The sequence below is a fragment of the Wyeomyia smithii genome, chromosome 2, assembly GCF_029784165.1.
Source record: "Wyeomyia smithii strain HCP4-BCI-WySm-NY-G18 chromosome 2, ASM2978416v1, whole genome shotgun sequence".
Taxonomy (NCBI): Eukaryota; Metazoa; Arthropoda; class Insecta; order Diptera; family Culicidae; genus Wyeomyia; species Wyeomyia smithii.
In genome coordinates this window covers 2,795,312-2,814,892 of record NC_073695.1, presented here as the reverse complement: position 1 = coordinate 2,814,892, position 19,581 = coordinate 2,795,312, and the positions used below count along the sequence as shown (strand labels likewise).

The 19,581-nt window shown below is 40.2% G+C and overlaps 1 protein-coding gene and 1 long non-coding RNA gene across 4 annotated transcripts in view; one reads left to right on the top strand and one right to left on the bottom strand.

The window, feature by feature from the left end:
• Positions 1-19,581, top strand: part of LOC129726127 (protein draper) — a 106,108-nt gene that overhangs the window by 37,693 nt on the left and 48,834 nt on the right. The window lies entirely within an intron of this gene.
• On the bottom strand, positions 888-1,670 carry LOC129726137 (uncharacterized). Its single transcript, XR_008728253.1, has 3 exons — positions 1,617-1,670; positions 1,113-1,555; positions 888-1,016 (listed from the first exon to the last, which is right to left on the bottom strand). It is a non-coding gene; the product is annotated as an uncharacterized LOC129726137 (long non-coding RNA).

The window sequence follows — 19,581 nt, the reverse complement described above, 5'->3', positions numbered from 1 at the left end:
TGACCTTCAACATTTACTATCGATTGGACAGTGGCTGCATAATGAATGATTTCGTAATTTCCTTGCTTGGTTGAAGATTCTCTCAATTGAAGTTCATGAGATAGGGATTTGCTTGAGGTACAGCTTAATACAAACACGGCTTCGTACCCGTATGTGTAAAGCGCATAGCAGTGTGATTTAGCAATATTGTTGACGACGGGTTTTCATCACAACGAAACCCACATGGACACAGTCACTCTGCAGCCAGCAGCGAATGAATGGTGCAAGCAATCACCCTCTTTACTGTTGCATATGTTCGAGTACTTTTTGCATTTGGTATGGATCCCTAAACCGACGCCAGATGCGGGTTCGCCTATCAGCTGATTGCACTATTAGCAGAACTGAAACTGGACGCCAGTACGAGCGGGTCCGAGAACCGTTAGATCGAATCGGAAAGCGTAATAGTGGGGTGCATATTTTCCCAGCGGCTGTTGTTGTTTCACATGATAATATCGCTTTAATGCAAACACACGTAACAGCCAGCCAGCCAGGCAGCTAACCGGTAATTTCGATTTCGATGTAGTCGCTTGGGACACTCTTGCATGCATATTCGATGCGTCGGATCACGTCAACAGCCGGCGTTGAGCTTGCATGTTAATAATTTCTTCATGATCGATTAGCACATTGGCTGATAGGTCCAGTGTGCGAACAAACAATCGAAAAAATTGACACCTTCGTCAAAAATTGGCTTGTTTCGCTAAATGACAGTCAATGCTAATTAGTCCAACGGTTTGAAGGTGTAAATTCAACCAACTGTAGAACACAAGGCAAGATTCCCTGTTTCATTGGACGTCGAAAACTGTCGAATTTTTAATTTTCTAACGCACCTTTAAACGAGCATTTCCGCAAGCTGCAAACACACTGTCAATGTTACTGTCGCTATTATTAATTTTCTAAACCAGCAACCAAATCCTCAACTCATACTCAACTCAGATATCTTAATGACAGCGGGCTTGCGCTAACCACCAGCACCGGCGCTGAAAAGTAAAATCGAGTTTGAGATTTTCTCTGAATCACCACCATTCGCACAAACAAACGCTGGTATGATTTTCCATCACTAGTGTATATATTACCTATGGTTTTGCGGTGGAGTGCGACTAACATATTGACTCAATTCGTGGAAAAATATTTCCCGTTCGGCTGAACCGGAGCGGATTAGAGCAGGTTAATATACAGCACACAAGGTGCTCTATAACCACGATATAAGCAGCCAGTAACCACAACGGAACGCTCAACAGTGGTAGCAGCAGCATAACGAGCCGGTACACGCAACAGATTGCGCATCTGGTCCAGGCAGGGATGACGAACGCCAACTTTGGCGGCACGAGAAATTTCGCAAGGCATCTGCTCGGGTACCAACGAGTTTCCAAACGTTTACGATGATGCACCGTGAGTTTGCTGCGAGCTCGGAACAACTCCGCATCGGATTCGGATTCCAACAGCAGGCTCATGTTAAAGGCGTGATGAGTCCGTTTGTGCGTAACATTTTTCGTCCGAACGTAGGAACACCATTTTTCTGAGTTTTAAACACTTAAAATAATGACTAGAGCTTTAAAGATAACAAGATTAGCGCTTACTTGAAAAATAACTAAACCATGGCTGCATTTTGACAGATGCTTCTTGTAGCGAAAGTTTACATTTGGGTTAACGGGCTACTGCGATTACTCATTTTTTTCAACATAATAAATGTTCCTTTCGATAGGAACGATGGAAAAAGGGAGAAAATGCTAAAAGTTAGTTCCTGCAAAAATGGGGTGCGTATGTTCGCGATAACAGAGACATAACTTCAGCTTCGAAGTAAATCTTTTCTGAGTCATCCTGTATGCTACCAGCACCAGAGCTGTGGATAATTTTCCAATCATACATTCACTTGTACGTAACCCATTATCAACATTTATTGTTCCACTCATATCTTCAATCAAGCAAAACGATTCTGAAAACATTTTATGAGATGATAAGAATGGCAAATTCGCGACTGATAGTGAAAAATTACTACTTCCGAAGCAGTTTGTGATGGTGATATATTTTGATTTCCCTAGTTTTTCCTCTTCGACACTCATTTACTAGTTTTTTGAAATTTCTATCATTTTTTGAAAATAGTATTGAGTAATGTAATATAATTGATTCAATTCGGAGATTGAAATCCGCTGAGTAACCAACAATTTGTCGTTTCCAAGGTTACTCCTTTCCTAACCGTGCATTGTAGGAACCGGTTAATAACACATACATTGTTTACCATTTCATAATGCACAACAATAGAATCAAGACCTAATTGCGATGATATTTACTTCGCTTGCGTCCGCGTCGCAACTCGAACAGCTCAATAATTGACTTCTTCGGTTGAAACTCGTCCAGTGGAAAAATAATGTTCGCTAGAAAATGTGCACACCTCAGCAAGATGGCGTTTTTTTTTCGTTCGCGTCTCAAAATACAACAACTGCTGAGTAATCAGAGTGCCGAAAAACGAGGAGTTCGCGTTGGAGCGTTAAAAATTCTTTTCCTTCTCGTAGCACGTGGATAGGTAACGAATAAAAATTCCATCAGAATCGACAATATGTGGACTTATCATCTTCGACTTAGTCGAAGAATTTCCCAAATAGCAGATGTGCTAACCAATTGGCACTTTAAATTAGTGAACGGCGGGAGGGGGAAAAGGTGCAATTCACACATTCACGCGCGGTTGGCTAGACATGTCCTAGTTGAAAGGCGAGTTCAAATGCCTCCTAAATGGTTGATGATTTTTTTTCGCGAACACTTGTCTTGTCTCGATTCAACGCTACCAGAAGCATCACGGTTGATAATGTTTCAATTAAGGTAACACGTCAGGCTGTTGAGATGGTTGTGTAATACGAAGCTGTTGATGTGGTTATTTTTACCCAGCAACACCTTTTTCTATACCTCGAGGACGCTCGAAGACAGTGTAAATTGGCTACAGTACCGAGCAGTTAGCTTCTGTCTTTTCTATTGAGTGACCTTGCGAATGACGTGTAGCTTTGGATTTTTTTTTTCGTTGCTTGAAACAAGCTCACGAATGTGGCTCGCACCGATCCAATTCCAATGCCATCGATTGATAGCCATTTGTAGTGGCGTAGTATAAATTTCGAAAGTATGAAATGTGTTCGATTCATTAGCGTATTTATGCTTTACATATGAATCTTCAAGTCGGCGATCAATCAGAGTGGGGAAATATATAAAGTAGAAGCCCCGGTTTTGGCCGAAGCACTGTTGAAGGAGCCAATTACATTTCTTCCAGCTCACCATCAAGATAATTTGTAGCCCAAGTAACAATTCAACAGCATGCCTTATAGTTGATTTCGGCGAAAAAAAACATGAACGTTTCATAACTTTACATGAGTATATTTTTAAAGCCTTCGATAGCTGTACGACAAAAACGGAAACTTTCTGCCTTTTTAAATAATTTAAATAATTTGCAAACGTAATGCCTTCTTCAACTGCTCGATAAATCAATGATGCATTAGCTTAATATTTATCGTAGTTGTAACCAAATGTATCATATGTTTGATTTATCATTACAAATGCTATTATCAAAACATTTGGCTTGAGACGAGCGAAAAACTAATCTACTGACTAGTTTTTAACTTTAAAATAGGTTTTTGAAATTGAAACAAAGGTTCCATTTCACCTCATGTACGAAAATCACTTCAAATAATAACTTTGCAATCTCCGTTCGTGTAAATTATTTATGCGAAATCAAAAGATCCTCCCAGCATTCATGGAACCACAAGTATCCGTAAAGTGTCGAATAACATGAACATGAGAGTTGCCGCTTCTGTATTGACGTTCGCAGTAAAAAAATGGCAGATTTTTCATAGGATTACCCTCGCATTCACTAACGAAACTACTCATGCAGCATCAATCATAGTAACTCATGAGTCAGCAGAAAAAATGGACAGCTCTATCAGTCGAACTCTAAACGTGATGGCGAAAACAGTGAAGCTACTCCATTAAAAAAACAGACATCGTGCGGCAGTTCGTGGACACCGGATACATCCGTTCCAATCTACAACATCTTGACACTACAGAACAACATTCAGAGCATCGAAAGAAAGCCCGGCTCCGGACGGCGAAAAATCCTGAGCGACAAGAAGCTTCACAGGATGCTGAAGAGTAAGACCGAGGGAAAAGTGGCTACATCGTTGCGTGCGCTTGGCCGGGAGGTTGGTGCATGCGGCCAAACAGTGGAAAAGTACCTAACGAACATAGACATACATGTCACGAAGCGACAGTCCCATACACTGGCTTTGGAGCTGCAGGTAATGACGCAGCGGCAGCGGCTGAATAAGATTGTCAAGTCGATTTTCCCGGCGAATCGGAACGTGGCGATGGTGATGGACGACGAGACCTATCTCGTCCTGGATGGCAACGACTGGTAGGGCACTTCGTATTTTACCCTACGAAGGAAATGAGCTCCGAGGTAAAATTCATTTTACACACCAAATTCCCCAAGAAGGTGCTGCTGTGGCTGACAGCGAGAAGGAGACGTCAAAGCCGCTCTTCTTCGTTCGGACATGACAGTCTAGTTTTGTTCATTCTTAAGATGTCCTGTTGGTTTGATCTGCGCTTCTGATCGGCTGCGGCTGTCATCGTTGTTAGGCGACATCCATAAATTACGTAACGCAAAAAACCCAATTTTTGGACCCCCACCCCCCATGTGTAACGAAACGTAACGCCAACACCTTCCCCCCATAAAAATTACGTAACGCTGCAGGAGGATTTGCTTGATAAAAATGCTCGTTTTTGAGAGTCTCTCCAGAGATTTTTCGTTACGTAACGCTGAACTCACCTCCCCCCCTCCCCTGTGTAACAAATCGTAACGCTCAAGCATACCCCCCTCCCCCCTATGAGCGTTACGTAATTTATGGATGCCGCCTTATTAGATTCGCACTCGTTCATTTCTCCTTTTTCTTAGGTCGATGCCATGATGAACATGAAGCAAACCATTTCATATATTTCTTCATTGTTGATATTATTTCCCACACGAGATAAAAGTGTTTCACACTGTTTGCATTATAGCATCGGCCTTATTCTTGTGAATTATAATCACCTGACAGCCCGCTCGGATTTGTACCGAAGGGTTCCGCGCTGTAAAGGATGTCATTAACGACAGCTTGGAAAAACTAACAGACATAAGGAGATGAAAAATAAGAGCCCGTTTGGCATTTATGTGTGTGTTGTCGACAGTCGCTGTCGGACTGTTTACCGAACGTATGGGGAGCAGGGACAGCTGTGCAATACAATGAGAGCCCTTCCAGTTTAAAACTTGCTGTCACGGAAATACAGTCAATTTTAGAAGCCTGCGTGTAAGATACCCAAAAAAGTCCCCAAAACACAGATAAACCTAAAACAACAACTCAACTTCATTCTTCTTGCTTCCGTATCCAGACAGCAGCGAGTGAAACCGCATAGCGGCACATAACTTTTGCTGTTGTTCATTGTCGTCACAGCGGTGATTGAGCTTTTACTTCCTGTAGTAGGAGAAAACGAAACTCTGCAATTTATTTTTGACGGATTTAGTCAACTTGGCTAACATCAGATTAACTTAATCCGAAATGAGTAAAACTGTTTTTTTTTTAGACTTTTTATTCACCAATTGCACGGAAGATTTTAGTGTTGACAAAGCGGAATATCCCCTATGGAAAAATGAAAAATTTCATACTGCAATTGAGTACTCGCTAGTGATTGATACCGAGAGATCACGTCCCTCTGATCATGAGCCTGAATATAAATATGATTTCACTAAAGCAAATTTTGAACTAATCAATCATAAATTAACTGACATCGACTAGCAGTTACTTTTAAAAAATGAAACAGATATGAACAAAGCGGTTGATAATTTTTTATCATCACTGTACGGTGTTTTAGACTCAACTGTACCAAAATCAAAAAAGAAAATGGCTAGCTCAAAATATCCCATTTGGTTTACCAGAGAAATTAAAAATTTTAAGAATAGGAAACAAAAAGCTCATAAAACTTACAAGAAAATTAAAGACCAAGGAAATTTAGACAGATATTTGAACATATGTAATGAACTGAATACTAAAATATCTATAGCGTATGAGAACTACAACACAAGAGTAGAAAATAACATTAAATCAGACCCAAAACAGTTTTTTAAATTTGCAAACGATAAAATGAAGTCTAATAACTTCCCATCTCGCATGCAATATGAAGACTTTGCCAGTACTGACTCAAAGCGAATCTGCAACAAGTTTGCGAGTTTTTTCTTCAAACCGTTCATAAAAATAGCGACAAAGTCAGGGACTTTGGGTACTTTTCGCACTTGCATGAACAAATAAATAACGTATCTGTTAAACAAATAACTGTTCAAGAAATCCTCGCAACACTAAAAGAACTGGATGCTTCGAAAGGTCCAGGACCAGATGGAATTCCACCCTCACTTACGAAAAATCTTGCTCCTGCTTTCGTAAAACCCTTCTTTTGGTTTTTCAACTTATCCCTTACGTCCGGAGAATTTGCATCAGTCTGGAAAAAATCTTTTTTATACCGATTTTCAAGTTAGGTAAGAGATTTGACATCAATAATTATTTGAGTCAGGCCTACTTAGATGGATTGAATCTTGTCTGACAAATTGGACGCAAACGGTTAGGTTTAAGGGACACGTTTCTGTACCAGTAAAAGTGACATCTGGAGTTCCACAAGGCTTCCATTCAGGCCCGTTGCTCTTCATTTTATTTGTTAATGACGTTACCCTTGTGTTGAATCTTCTCAAAGTATTGATATATGCTGATGACATGACATTGTACATGGAAATAAGAAACAAATCAGACATCCAACAATTCCAACAAGAGGTTGACATTTTCTACATTTGGAATAAAAAAAGTTTTCTTGATCTCAACGTAAAAAATTGCAATATTATATCCTACACAAGGAAAAGAATACTCCAGTTGCACTCTTGGACATCAAATTGTAGAAAGGTGTTAACAAATTAGAGATTTAGGAGTGATTATGGATTCTAAGTTAACATTCATTGATCACTACAACACGATATTCAATAGAGCCAACAGTATGCTAAGTTTTATAAAAAGGTTCAGTTATCATTTCGTAGACCCGTATACTATAAAAAACTCTTTTTGTTACATATGTTAGATCTATTTTAGAATACTGTAGTGTTGTTTGGTCGCCTTATCAAAACGTCCATTCCAATAAAATTGCATCCGTACGAAAAGAGCCCTCACAACGCATATGTTCGGAAAATTTGCTAGGAAAACTAAACTTTTATGCTCCTACACGCTCATTAAGAACGCGAAAAATTTCTGTATCAAATTCTTATAGAACAGAATATGCCATGGCCGGGCTAGTTAATAGTATGCTGAATCTTTTCAATCAATATTGTGAAGTTATTGATTTCACGATGTCGCGAAATGCTCTTAGAAAAAAATTGAACACTAGAATTACATATTTGTGATGTTAGCAATAGTTTTTAAGATGTAGTCTACTATGATTGACGCAAATAAACAAACTTTCTCAGATTGATTAACCCCAATCGAGTGTATTCCCAAACGTATTGCAAAAAATATTGACTTAGGACAGGTTGTCATATTCTATGTTAACTCTGTGGTCGTGTCATCATCCTCTTCAACTTTTTTTTAATAATTACTATTGCAACATATTATGTCGTACTGTTGATGCTAATAACAAATTCTATAAAATACAGGTATCAAACGACGTATAAACCATAAGCATACGTGTCGACATTCACATCGTTATACATGATTGAAATGTTACATATAAAACGTTTCACAAGATGCGAAAGAAATCTCAAACGGACGTAGTCATATGTCAAAAAGCCGTAAAAAGCTGACCAATTCATCGAAAAAGTGAATTATTAATTGCCTTAGTTTACAACTTTTATTAAAATTGATTTTATTATTACAAAGAATCTCTGTTAACATAGAAAAATGAGTGACCCTGAATTGCTCCCATATTTTTGTGTGTTGTTATTGGAGGGCATATTCATTAATCAAACAACAATGGACTATTACACAATCCAACGTCTCCCGAATGTAAAACGGCACAATCACAGAAATTCATCTCAGCCACTTATGTACATCAAAATTAAAATATACCGTTACGAAACAAAAATACAAAACATTTAGCAAGAGAAAGACCCGGTGCCGCCAAGAAAAAGAAAAAAGGCTTGTTTTTTTTTCTTTATCACCATTAACTATAAACCGGTTATTCACTATGCGATCACTTTTTCCGTAACCAGTGATGATGTCGTACGATGCAATCTGCATTCTGGCCGGCATAACCAAGGTCGAGTCAGACCGACAGCCTGTCTTATGTGTCAGTTTGAATTTTGAAAAAATCGAAACTTTTCGATGTTTTTTCAACGCCATTTGGTTTCGATTTTTGCCTTTCTCCTAGAAAGGTATAGCAATCACTTGCAAAACCGAAAGTATAAAAGTGCTCCAATGGGCCGAATGGCATATATCACTCGACTCAGATCGACGAGCTGAGCATTTTCTGTATGTGTGTGTGTGTGTGTGTGTGTGTGTGTGTGTGTGTGTGTGTGTGTGTGTGTGTGTGTGTATGTGCAGATTTTTATTCTCACTCACTTTTCTCAGAGATGGCTGGACCGATTTTCATGAAATTAATTGCTACCTAGAAAACCCTTAAGTTTTGAATTTCATAAATATTGAACTTGTGGTTCAAAAGTGATGACAAGAAACGTGTTCTGAAGACTGTTTAATCTCACTCATGTTTCTCAGAGATGGCTGTACCGATTTTCATAAAATCAGTGTCAAATGGAAGGTTTTATTGCCCCATAAGTCCCTATTGATTTGTTTTGCAATCGGACTATTACTTTGCCTGTTATGTTTAAAAATGTGAAATCCAGCTATGCAAAGGAACATATTCCGAAGACTACTTGGACTCACTCACTTTTCTCAGAGATGGCCGACCCGATTTGCACAAATTTAGTGTCAAATGAATGGTCTAGCTCATTCGTTGTTTTGCTTTCGTCTCGATTAGACGCAAATTGTTTATCTCCGTTTGAGTTCGCAAAATAACAATACACGAGTTATCGTACGGGTGTTTTTTTGTCGATTAGTTCTTGTGTTGCGCGATAACAATAGCCTGTTGTATATCGGCAGAAACATCTGCACACTGGTAGGGGCAGGCTACCCCGCCAGTGATTCGATACGCAGCTGATATATCAGCAAGAATAATTCTCCCGCACCGCTGTTACCCCGCTAGCAGCACGGACCATCATACGATCGAGCGAGTGGAAGTCAACTACAAGTGGCATCTACAAGGTCGCGTGTAAGATACGGCCACTGTGTCACAACACGAAGCTGGATCGTCATTGTTTGTTCTGCGGAGACACTCGATTAATCCAACTATCAGCCGTGAGGTTGTGACTTAGACGTTCGGTGAAGTATTACATTTAGAATTTTTACTATAATTATCAATATTATTACTATGTTATAATATTATTATTAATATTATTATTGATATTATTATTATTGTTATTATTATTATTACTACAATTATTATAATTATAATTATTATTATTATTATTATTATTATTACTATTGTTATTAGTATTAGTATTACTGTCTTTTTTTTATTTGATCCATTGTAGATTGAAAAATTGTTTTTAAAATTTAATATCAACTACTTGAACCCCCCCCCCCCGCCCCCTATTCGAATATTTATCGTTTGTGTGCGGTAGAGCGTAACGCTCCCGCAAAATGGTCGACATGCAGGTGCAACTTTTCCTGGATGTGGAAACAAACGGGGAAGAAATTGAAATTTCTCCCATCAGCTCACCCCTACCTTCCCCTGTGCCCTCCCCTTTGCCAAGTCCTGTACCAAGAGTACCGGAAGTACGGGTAAAAGCTTACCCAGATGCCGCTAGCGGTCCCTACGTTGTTTTTTCCGGCCCATAAAGAAGCCATTGAATATTATTCAAATTGGCAAAGACCTGGCAAAACATTTTTCGGCCGTAACCGAGATTACGAAGGTGAGGCCGAACAAACTGCGAGTTGTCGTGAGTAGCTTGAAGCAAGCAAATGAAATTGCTGGCTACGAGCTCTTCACGAGAGAGTATCGCGTGTACATCCCTGCCAAGGATGTAGAAATCGACGGTGTGGTTACCGAGGGAAATCTCACTGTCGATGACATTTTGCGTCATGGAGTTGGCTGTTTTAAAAACCCCTTGATGCAAAGTGTAAAGATACTGGATTGCAAGCAATTGCATTCAGTATCCATCGAAGAAGGGAAAAAGAAATTCCTCCCTTCGGATTCCTTCCGAGTAACATTCGCCGGATCCGCGCTGCCGAACTACGTCCGCTTGGACAGGGTTCGTCTACCTGTACGCCTGTTCGTACCGCGGGTCATGCATTGCCAAAACTGATACTGAAAAGTGTCTTTATTGCGAGGGAACTCGGCATGACCTTCCGGCATGTCCCGCGTACAAACAGCGCGAGGAAAAAATTAAGCGTTCCCTTAAGGAACGATCGAAGCGCTCTTTTGCAGAAATGCTTAAGAGGGCTGAGCCACCCTTGACAGGAAACATCTTTTCCTTCTTGCCAACTGATGAGGGTACATCTGACGATCCCGTCGAAGGGTGTTCCTATGCCTTGCCAGAGGGATCTAGGAAGAGGAGAATGCTCAACTCTCCTAATCTTTCTCGCAAAGGTCGTAAGATAACCCCTAGCGGAATGACCAATAAGACAACACAAAAAGGAAGCGGTGAAGAAAAACCGAAGCAAGTACCCCCCGGTTTTAATTTCAAATCGAACCAGGAGTACCCACCGCTTCCTGGGGCACCAAAAACCCCTCGTGCACCCATTTCTCGATCAGAAGATGAAAAAGAAACAGGGTTCATAAAATTTTCTGATATTGTGGACTGGATATTTAAAACATTCAACATACCAGATCCCCTACAAAATATTCTTCTTGCCCTTCTTCCTACAGTGAAAACCTTTTTGAACCTTTTAGCAGCAACTTGGTCCCTCATTTCAGCTATTATATCTTTCGATGACTAATACGGCGAAAGAGGTTAGGAATTTTTTCACTGTATTACAGTGGAATTGCAGAAGTATCATCCCCAAATTCGATTTATTTTCTCATTTGATGAATACATACAATTGTGACGCATTCGCGCTCTGTGAAACCTTTCTCAATTCGAACGATCAACTCAATTTCCACGATTTTAACATTGTTCGTCGAGATCGAGACTCACACGGTGGAGGGGTACTTTTAGGGATCAAAAAGTGCTATTCTTTTTTCAGAATCGACCTCCCCTCGATCTCGAATATTGAAGTTGTTGCCATTCAAACGAATTTGAATGGAAAAGACCTTTGCCTTGTTTCGTTATATATTCCCCCATCCGCGCGGATTGAACAGAAGCAACTCCTTGATATAGCAGAATTGCTTACCGCACCTTTTATGATTTTGGGAGATTTTAACTCTCACTGTTCGCTATGGGGGTCGCTGTACGACGACAACCGATCTTCCTTAATTTGCAACTTGATCGACGACTTCAATATGACACTTTTGAATACTGGGGAAGCGACACGTGTACCTAATCCTCCAGCACGTGAAAGCGTGCTTGACCTATCCCTCTGCTCGACATCACTAGCGTTAGATTGCCAGTGGAAAGTAATCAACGATCCCCACGGTAGTGATCATCTTCCAATCGTTATATCAATTGCTAATGGTTCAACTCCCCCGAACCCAATCAATATTTCCTACGACCTTACACGTAATATTGATTGGAAGCGTTATGAGTCTATTATAGCGGAATCTATCGAGACTCACAAGGAACTTCCTCCGGAGGAAGAATACGCGTTCTTAGCTGGCTTGATAATCGACGCCGCGACTCAAGCTCAGACGAAATCGATACCCGGGGTAACGATTAGACAGCGCCCTCCCAACAAATGGTGGGACAAAGAGTGCTCTGAGCTGTACGCGCGAAGGTCCGCGGCGTATAAGGACTAGCGGGAGTACGGCACTGTCAACCTACTTCGAAAGTACGAGGCACTGGGCAGGCAGATGAAGAGCTTAGTAAAGGCGAAAAAACGCGGGTACTGGCGGCGGTTCGTAAACGCGTTGTCGAGGGAAACAGCGATGAGCACTCTTTGGGATACCGCCAGGCGCATGCGGAACCGTGACGTTTCGAATGATAGTGAGGAGTATTCAGATCGCTGGATACTCGATTTTGCCAAAAAGGTCTGTCCGGACTCTGTACCGGAACAGAAAACCTTTCGCGACGCGTTTATAGTAACTACGGAAGAGCCTCCATTTTCGATGTTGGAATTTTCAATGGCTCTCCTGTCGTGCAACAATAAGGCTCCAGGGTTAGATAGAATAAAATTCAACCTGTTGAAGAATCTACCCGACTCTGCAAAAAGACGCTTGTTGAATTTGTTCGACAAGTTTCTTGAGCTAAATATTGTTCCGCATGACTGGAGGGAGGTAAAAGTCATTGCTATTGGGAAACCCGGGAAACCTGCCTCTGATCACAATTCATATAGGCCGATTGCGATGCTCTCTTGCCTCCGGAAATTAATGGAGAAAATGATCCTCTTACGGTTAGACAAATGGGTCGAAACAAACGGTTTACTTTCAGATACTCAATTTGGCTTTCGCCGGGGCAAAGGGACGAACGATTGCCTAGCGTTGCTTTCTACTGAAATTCAAGTCGCATTTGCTCGGAAAGAGCAAATGGCTTCTGCGTTCTTGGACATTAAGGGGGCTTTTGACTCTGTCTCTGTAGAAGTTTTAAGCGCGAAACTTCATTCGCAGGGACTTTCACCAAATTTGAATAACTTTTTGCTCAACTTGTTGTCAGAAAAGCATATGTATTTCTCACATGGCGATTCGACAACTTCCCGAATTAGTTACATGGGCCTTCCCCAGGGCTCATGTTTAAGTCCTCTCTTATATAATTTCTACGTCAATGACATCGATGAATGTCTTGCAAATTCATGCACGCTACGGCAACTTGCAGACGATAGCGTTGTATCCATTACTGGTAGCGAGGCTAGCGATCTGCAAGGACCATTGCAAGATACCTTAGACAATTTGTCTGAATGGGCTCTTAAGCTGGGTATCGAATTCTCTCCGGAGAAAACTGAGTTGGTCGTTTTTTCTAGGAAGCATAACCCAGCTCAGCTGCAGCTCGTACTAACGGGTAAAACGATCTCTCAGGTTTTAGTCGCTAAATATCTCGGGGTCTGGTTCGACTCTAAATGCACCTGGGCTTGTCATATTAGGTATCTGACACGAAAATGCCAACAGAGGATTAATTTTCTTCGTACGATTACCGGAACCTGGTGGGGAGCCCACCCAGGAGACCTTCTGTTGGTATACCAAACAACAATACTGTCAGTTCTTGAGTACGGTTGTTTCTGCTTTCGCTCCGCTGCAAACACGCATATTTTGAAACTAGAAAGAATACAATATCGTTGTTTGCGTTTTGCCTTGGGTTGCATGCAGTCGACCCATACGATGAGTCTTGAAGTGTTAGCGGGTATTCTTCCGTTGAAACATCGTATTTGGAATCTCTCTTACCGGTTGCTAATTCGATGCACAGTTATGAACCCATTAGTAATTGAAAATTTCGAGAGGTTGGTCGACCTTCAATCTCAATCCAGATTTATGACTTTATATTTTGACTATATGGCTCAAGATATTAATCCTTCTTCATACGATTCCTCCAATGTCGCACTTTTAGATACTTCTAATAATGCTATATTCTTCGACACCACCATGAAACAAGACATTTCTGGTATCCCGGATCAATTGCGACCCCAAGAGATCCCTAAGATTTTTTACAATAAGTTCAGACATGTTAGTTATGATAAAAGGTTTTACACTGACGGATCTAATCTAGATGAGTCCACTGGCTTCGGTGTTTTCCACGAAAATTTTCCCGCCTCCTACAAACTCGATGCTCCTGCTTCCGTGTACGTCGCAGAACTTGCTGCTATTCAGTACTCTCTTGGAATCATCGAAACCCTACCCACAGACCACTACTTCATCTTCACAGATAGTCTCAGTGCCATTGAGGCTCTGCGATCGATGAAGCCTGTGAAGCACACCCCGTATTTCCTGGGGAAAATACGGCGGTTTTTAAGTGCTTTAACAGATAAAAATTACCGGGTTACCTTAGCGTGGGTCCCTTCTCATTGCTCGATTCCGGGTAATGAAAAGGCTGACTCTTTAGCTAAGGTGGGTGCTATTGATGGCGATATTTATGAAAGACCAATTGCTTATGATGAATTTTATAGCATTTTGGGTCAGAGAACACTCAACAGTTGGCAATCATCATGGAACTCAGATGAACTGGGACGGTGGCTACATTCCATTTTTCCTAAGGTATCGACGAAAGTATGGTTCAAGGGGTTGAATGTAGGTCGGGACTTCATTCGCGTGATGTCCAGACTTATGTCCAATCACTACACGTTAAACACGCATCTCTTTCGTATAGGGCTTGTAGACAGTAATCACTGCGTTTGTGGCGATGGCTACCATGACATCGAGCATGTTGTTTGGTCGTGTGCCGAATTCTGTGATGTTAGGTCCGAGCTTAAAGATTCCCTCCGGGCCCGAGGAAAACAACCGAACGTACCCGTTAGAGACATTCTGGGAAGCGGTGATCTCCAGTACATGACACAACTGTACTGTTATTTGAAAAAGACTGACATTAAAATTTAATATTCTTTTGTCTATTTGTCAGAATACCCGTATACGACGCTGGAGACACGAACACGAAGAGCCTAAATCTATGTTTAAAAAACAAAAAAGAACACCAGTCGAAACACAAATAGATCGTATATCTTAATTTGTTTTAAGCAAGAATTGTATTTCCCTCCTCTCACCTTAAATCCCCACTAGCTCGTAGTCGGCCGCGAGAATAAATAAAAGGCCTCCCTCTTTTCCCTGCTAACGTAGAATTAATACGAATTGTACTTGGCTCAGTAAAACGAAAATGTATCGTGCCGTGTCAAATAAACTAATTTTAAACCTGAATGGTCTAGCTGCCTCAGAAGACCCTATTGAATTTTACTGTAATCGAACTGTAACTTCATTTGTAATGTGCCGACTTGTGAAAATCACGAAACTTCATTATCTCAGAAACTACACAACCGATTTGATTATTATTATCAGATGAGCGGGCTAGTTAAGGGTTAACTGATGAATTATGATTGAACACGTGGTTTCAAACTTTGGCTGCCCTACACGTTCCCATTTCATTTGATTATAATCGAACCTTAGCAACCGTTATGCATTAAATTGTTAATAAAACAACAAAAGTCTATTATCTCGAAGATTACATGACTTATTTGAACATAACTAGTGTCATACGAACGAGTCATCTCTCAAACTTACAAATAACAAACTTCATAACAATTTGATATGTGGCTCAAGAGTTATGGAAAGAAGAGAAATTCAAAGACTATTTAAAACTATACCTGCTTTGATCGATATATGTGGCCTCAATATAATTTAAATGTGGTGTCGTACTATTTGAACGTTCCAAGTTCATTGATTCCTTGCGGTTTGTTTGAAGTCTACAAATGCACGACGAATCGGCCATAGGATATGATCAAAGTCAAATAACAAATCGTTTGAAATGATTGGTTTTATCGAAATGACAACCTCCTCGACTTTTGGCTTCTGTACATCATCTTAATTCTGAATATGTTCATTTTGGGTGGTATTCTGTCATTATCAGCAGACTTTCTGGCATCAATCTGACACCGGAAATACCCATATTGGAGGTATTTTTGGTTGTTTGCCAGAAACTAAAAGTGGTCGTCTTCAAATTCAAAATAGTGTCCAGGGTCAATGTTTGGTTTCTATGCATCATAACGTTTGCGGAAATATCCATATTGAGAATTATTCGGTCAATTCCGACTGTTGCCTTTAAGTTGCCATCTAGCAATTCAAAATGGTGCCTGAGGTCAATTGTTAGCTCCTTGCATCATTCTGGTTCCAGAGATACTCATATTGGATAGTATGTTTATTTTAGGCTGTTTTTCACAAACCGATAGTCGCCATCTTGGATTTCAAAATGGTATTTAGGATACTGGTTGAAGAAAAACACATATTGGGTGATATTTGGTCACTTTGGACTGTTTTTCAGAATCCGAAAGTCGTCATTTTGGACTTTAAAATTGCCTGTGAAATCAATTTCTGTCATCTGGGCGTAATTCTGGTTCCGAAAACATTCATATTGAATTGTATTTGGTCATTTCCGGCTTTTTGCCAGACACCGGAAGTCACCATCTTAAAATTCAAGATTGTGTCTGTGATCAATTTTTAGCTTCTGTGCATCTTTCTGGTTCCAGAAATACTAATATCTAATGGGAATCGTCCATTTCAGGCTGTTTTCCAGAAACCGAAAGTTGCCATCTTACAATCCAAAATGTTGTATGAAGTCGATTTGTGGCTCCAGTGCATCATTACGGTTCCGGAAATACCCATATTAGGTGGTATTTGGTCATTTGCCGCTGTTTTTCCAACACCGGAAGTCGCCATTTTGGATTTCATAATGGCATTTGGAGACAATTTTTGGATTTTGAACGGCATACTGGTTAAAGAAAAACTCATATTGGGTAGCATTTGGTCATTTTCTACTGTTTTAGAAACCGGAAGTCGCCATCTTAGAATTTAAAATGCTATCTGTGGTCGATTTTAGCTCCTGTGTATTATTCTAGATCCGGATATTATTATATTGGGTGGAAATCGGCCATTTTCGGCTGTTTTCCAGAAACCGGAAGTTGCCATCTTACAATCCAAAATGTTGTCTGAGGTTGATTATGGAACATATTTGTTACCACTAAAAACATTCACCTGCCAATATGGTTTCATTTAGTTGATTAGTTCGCGAGATGTGCAAAAATTTGTAAAGAAACATGTACTTCCAGAAGAGGGAGGGGCGTCAAACCATTATGGACATATTTGTTACCTCTTAAAACATTCATATACCAAATTTGGTTGTATTTCCTTGATTGGTTCTTGAGCTGTGCGAAATTTGTGTTCAATTTTTATGGGATCCCTCCCTTATAGAAGAGGGAGTCGGGTTTCAAACCATTATGTACATATTTGTTACCACTAAAAACATTTACCTGCCAAATTTTGTTCCATTTGGTTGATAAGTTCTCGAGATGTGCACAAATTTGTGTTTCATCCAACTATTATGGACATATTAGTTACCCCTTTAAACATCCACATGCCAAATTCGGTTTCATTTGCTTGGTTTGCTCTTGAGTTGTGCAGAAATTTATGTTTCATTTGTATGGGACCCCTCCCTTCCAGAAGAGGGAGGGGTCTCAAACTATCATAGGAACCTTAATCGGCACCAAAAACCTCTACTTCCAATTTTCACGTCGATCGGTTCGGTAGTTTTCGGGCCTATATGGATCAGACAGACAGACAAACTTGACTGCATTTTTATATGTAAAGATTACAACATCAATATTTTAGAACCTAAAGAGTGAATATACATTTATTGGATTGAAGCGTTCATGTAAATCTCTTTTTACAAATAAAAGTTTGAATGAGAAAGGCTGGGTCTGACCGCTAGGTGGATTAATTTAGGTTTTTTTTTTATTCGTGCTTATTTTCCGTCGGTTTGGGAGACGACTCCACACCCAGGACCCTAACTCACGACCCGTTTATTAACGGACCGGCGCCAACGGCTTTACTTCCTCATGCGATGGAAGGCGTGATCCCAGCGATTTTTCGCCTCAAAAAATCTCCCGGTGTCGGCTAGGATTGAATCTAGACCAGTTGGGTTGGTTGTGAGTGGATCACGCCACCTCACAACCATCGACACCTATGTCGGCGGTGGGATTCGAACCCAGGCGTCGAGCGTGGTTGGCGGAGACGTTACCAACCACACTAGCCCCCCTCGCTATTTGGTTTTGCACTGTCTAATTTTAATTTTTTTCCCATTTTTTTTTTGAGCTCGAGGACAAGGCCTGCGTTCGGTAAAATTTGTTTTTGCTGCAAAATACATCAAAAAATTATACATAGAGGCTAAGCTACAAAAAAAAAATTGTTGTTGCACTATGTTATAGCTACTTAAGCATTTCTTTAAATTTTGGTCGCCTTAGCCATTCCAGTTCCGCGACAAAGCTCCCACCCACTCCAACGCGAACGTTTACCGTGCGTCTCCTTTCACTGTTGAATCGGTGGATACGCTTAGTAAAATATTCGACAAATAATAATTAACTAAGCCTATTAGCGATGTAAAAATACTTGAGAAGAGCTTCCATTTCATACGTCGGATGGACGTAGGAATCCTGGAATACTCGGCATTCGCAGAGTAGGTGTTTCGAAGTTTTGCTCTCAAGTCTGCATTGTCATCTAGATGATAGTTGCACGGGCAATGACCAGTTTAAAGTCCTGATAGAGTACTCAGGTCTTTCTTGTTGAGCCTGAGTAACGCCACGGTTTCTCGCAGTTTTATTTTTTTTTTACTGTCGTTAGTGAGCTACAGCTTTCCAATTATCTTTTATGACCATCCTCTCCCACTCATCATGTTCTGTTCTTAAAGCATGAGACGCCATAGGCAGGTTCTTGACCTACAGAAAATCTTTCAGTATTTTAATATGTCACGTTAGATTTCCCTTTAGGATATTTTTGTGATGGTTCAGCCTTAGGGCACTTTCTACCGCCTCCAGTTGCGCCATTTTATATACAAGCTATCCCTTGTAGTTTGCTTAGCTTTCTCTGAGCGATCGTACCATTTGATGATCGATTTCTCACGTGGAAACCTGAAAATTATCTCATAACGATTGGTTGCTTAAAGACATTATAGTACAATAGTAGTAGTTGTCGGTTTTCTGCATTCTTGCACAATATTGTGCCTTTTGAACCCTACACTCAAAATATTTTTCACGTTATGATTACCGGAAAAGTTATGTGAATATTTTCCACTGTCATTTTCACGTAGATTTTACGTGATTGTCATTTGAGTTCATCATGATCTGGTGAGATGATTTATCCTGTGAATATTATTCAGTAGACATATGCGTTTCATGCGATTTTCACGTAGAATTTAACTACCGGCAAAGTGAAAAGCATTTGATTAAGGGATAGCTACTACGTTTTATAAAACGTATTCATGTCGATTGTGGTTTCCTAAATTCTTAAGAGAGAAATTAGCTTTCAGAATTTTTTGAAATATGTTGCTAGATAAATCGCACGGGCATGCAAAATTTCCAATAAGAAAATGGATTGAACGACATAAAAACTGACAAATATTAAGACATTCACCGTCTATAATTACTGTTAGCTGCTACTTTTTATGTTCAGGTAACTCCTGAATCTTTGAACTGAATCTGTACAAAATCTGTAAGCTAAAGATTCCATGTCGAATTATGGTTTTTCCTAAATCTCACTCATTGGCAAGCCATCGATGAAATCAATTTTATGTTCAGAGACCGAATTACACAACAGCTTCGCCATTTGATTCTTGTATATTTTCGCACGGAGAGTTCATTCTGTTTGACGTTGCCAAGTTCACGTAGATAC